A 3,892-nucleotide genomic window follows, 5' to 3' on the forward strand; every position below is an offset into this window, starting at 1 on the left:
CTTGAAATTCAAGTGAGACAGCTTCTTAGGCCATAGCTTGCTTTGTTCTTCTGATGCATTGGTGTAGAAGCAGCAAATACCATCCTTATTTGTTGAGTCCAAATATGCAACAAACAAGCTTCCTTTCCTTGCTCATTTCAGAGCAACTTCACCAGTTTTCTTGCTGATAAAAGTGCATTCTTCTTTGTTGAATAAAACTTCAAATCCTTTTTCTCCAAATTGGATAACACTGAGAAGATTCACTTCAAGACCAACTACTAGTGCTACATCATCAATGACAACATTTTCAGAAACAATCTTGCCATTTCCCATTATGAATCATTTGTTGTTGTCTCCAAAGGTCACCAATGGGCCAACTTCTCCTCAAACTATGATAGCAGGGCCTTATCACCTGTCATATGTCTGGAGCATCCACTGTCAATGATCCATATGACTTTCTTCACTTTGCCCTACATATAATGAGATTCAGGTATGTTTAGTGACCCAAGCAGTGTTGGGTACTTTCTTCTTGTTAACTGATTTAGCAGAAGTAGAGTGAGTTGTTTCAGATAAAATAGATTTCAATGATTGTTGTGCATTTTCCCTTTCTGATGTAGACTCATTTTTTGTTTCTTTAAGGTCTACTCTCAATTTGTGGCAACTCTTCATCACTTTCAAGTTGCAAGGGATGCAGTCAAACTTATCACAGAATGAGTAGGGATCATTTAAATCTGCTTCATTGTATTTGCAAGCTCCTTCAGTTGGCTTACTAACAACCTTTTTACAAAGGTGAGTTAGATGATTTTCAAAGCCACATTTTTCACACTTCTTTCCAGGAGCATCTGCAATACAATCCAAATTATTTCTTTTGTTTATCCCTATTCTCCCATTTCTATTTTTTTTCTTCTTTCTTGCATCTTCAATCTTGGTTTCTTTGGACAGGATTCTTGGTGCTTTGATTGTTCATGAGATTTTCTTCAGCCTTGGAAGATTGAGTTGAGTTCGCATTTTTTCTTTTCATTATCCTCATCTGCAATTTCTTGCTTGATAATCAATTCTTCTTCATTGAAGTCTACTTCAGCCTTGAACATAGGTGACCCAACCTTTTTCAGCATTGCTGGAACATTTTCATTCTCTATTGCTTTTTTTTTATCCCTTATGTTCTTCTTTTTGCTGTTCAAAGCATCATAATCAGGACCAATAGCAATGTTTGCACATGATTTAATTTTCTCATGGTACTGACCAACCAATTCAGATACATTATTGAAAGACTTCAACCTTACTTTATTTTTCTCCAGTTTTTCCCTTAGCACAGCGTCAATCTCATTTGCACACTTGAGCTTGTTCTTCAAATAACCATTTTCTTATTTCAAAGCTTCAAGCTCCATTGTCAACAATTTAGTTCCTTGTTTTTCATTCTCAAGCTTCCCATTTAACTTTGTTAATCTGCTAACTTCTTCATTAGCAGCAACCATGCTTGTGTGGATGTGAAACATTTATGTGCTCATCTTCTCGACAGTTTCCTTATATTGACTCACATTTAAATCAGTGGTGGTAAGAGTTGGTACCTGTGATTTAGATGAGAATGATTCTCCTTGCTTCAAAGCCATGAGTGCATAGTTTCTAAGTTCTTCATCTTCATCAATTTCATAGTCATCCCAACTTTTACCTTCTGCAATATAAGCTTTGCTTTGTTGTTTCTTCAGAAGAGCTTCATACTTTGCTTCAAGTTCAAGATAAGCTTTATCTTTTGTTACCTTCTTGGGTTTCCTGCATTCTGTAGCAAAGTGACCCAGTTCATCACAATTGAAACACCTAATCTTAGATCTGTCAACAGATCCAGTTTTATAGCCATTCTTGCTATCAGAATTGTACTTTCCTTTTTCCTTCCAGCTGCTGTCTTTGTTGAAAGACTGTCCTTTATTCTTGAAGTATCTTGGCTTCTTTACTCTAATATTAGAGAATTTCCTAGCCAAATAAGCCATTGACTGATCTAGCTCATCCAGTTTTTCAAGAGTATAGAACTCATATTTTTCCAATTCCAGAATGACTTGTTCCTGTAAATCATTTGTTCTTTGCTCTCTTGACGAGGCAACTGGAGTTTGAGATCTTGGTTCATCATTAGATGTTTGACTTTCATTTACAATTAAAGCACTTGAGCCATCCACAACATGTCCTTGACAGATGTCAATGATTGTCTTTGAATCATCTCTAGTTCATATGTTTTGAGAATTCCATATAGAACTTCCAGTGTTATTCTGCTTAAGTCTCTCCCTTCCCTGATTGCTGAGATTTTCTGTTCCAAATGATCAAGGAGAGTAAGCAGGAATTTTAGATTCACTTCTTCAGCTTCATAGTATTTGTCATGAAGTTTCAAGTCATTTATCAGCTTATTGAATCTTTCAAACACATCAGTAATGCTTTCCTTTGGCTTAGCCATGAAACCTTCATACTGTGAAATCAGTATTCTTCTTTGGTTTGACCTAACTTCTTCAGTTCCTTCACAGAGTATCTCAATCTTTTCCCATATTTGCTTGGCAGTGTGTCACAGTTGACAATGTTGTTGTACATCACATTGTCAAGTGACTCAATCAATATTAATTGCAAACTACTATCCAGGGAGACTTTCTCTTTTTCAGGATCAGTATACTCAACAGGATCTTTTGGAGCATAAAGAGCTGGGATAATCCTGTCTCCATCTGTAGATTCCTCAATTCTAACCGTAGGAATGAAAGGTCCATCCTTGAGGATCTGAATGTAGAGTGGATTGGCCATCATGATGAACAACATCATTTTCTTTTTCCAAAGAGTGTAGTTAGCTTTGTCAAAGGTAGGAATTTTGATACTACTGATTTTCTGTATGTTCATTCTTCCAAGATCTTAAATCTGTTTACTTTCAAATTTTGCTCTGATACCACTTGTTAGGAAATGAATAACACAGAGGGGGGGAGTGAATGTGTTTTACTGTTTTTGAGCTTTTCTTGAATGTTTATGGTTGAACAATAGTAAATTGATTCTTGTAGAGAAATGTGTTCATGCAGAATTTAAACTTGCAGAAAAATAAAGAACACAAATCTTCAAAACTCACTTAATTTTATATTAAAATTAAGAATGTTTTGTTACAAAATTTCTAGGCTCTTTGTTGATAAAGAGCTTAGCTATTTCTTGAGAGTGTTACAAGAAATATGATCTAAATTGTTGCAACTGACTAAAGACCAGTGTTAACTTTATAACTCAGTTAACTGCTGGTTTACATAGTGGATAATAAAACATGCTATTAGATTTTCTAAACTGTCACTTATCATTTCTATTTATAAAAAAACAGATCTTCCATTTCTGGCTTAGCATATCTTTAACATCCCGTGTTCATTTTCATCTTCCTCTGTCAGTTAATCTTTGCCATTGATCTTGCACACTCTTCAAGCTGCTTTTTATAGACTTGTCAATCCAGCTGTTGGATTATTTGTTGATTGTTAATCTTGGATATTGAACTGATCTGCAACCTTGTACTTTGAGACTATACATCGAGATCTCCAATTTAGATATATAGAACACTTGACATCTCGATAAGTATATAGGCTTATCGAGATCTCTAGCACTCTATATTTAGTTTGGCTTGTAGAGGTCTTCAGCTTGTCGAGATAGTTTTCACATCTACACTTTGACTTATCGATAAGTCTTAGTTCTCTAGTGGCTTCTTGAATTGTCGATATCTCAGAGTTCTCAAGTCAAAATTTACCTTGTCGATATCTCAGAGTTCTCTTAGTGAATTTTGACTTGTCGATATCTCTGAGTTCTCTAGTGGAACTTGACTTATCAATAACTCAGAGTTCTCTACTGAATGTAGACTTGTCGATAACTCTGAGTTCTCTAGTGAAGGAATGACTTGTCGATATCTCCAATCTTTAGTTCT

The sequence above is a fragment of the Apium graveolens genome, chromosome 6 (genome assembly GCF_009905375.1).
Source record: "Apium graveolens cultivar Ventura chromosome 6, ASM990537v1, whole genome shotgun sequence".
NCBI lineage: Eukaryota > Viridiplantae > Streptophyta > Magnoliopsida > Apiales > Apiaceae > Apium > Apium graveolens.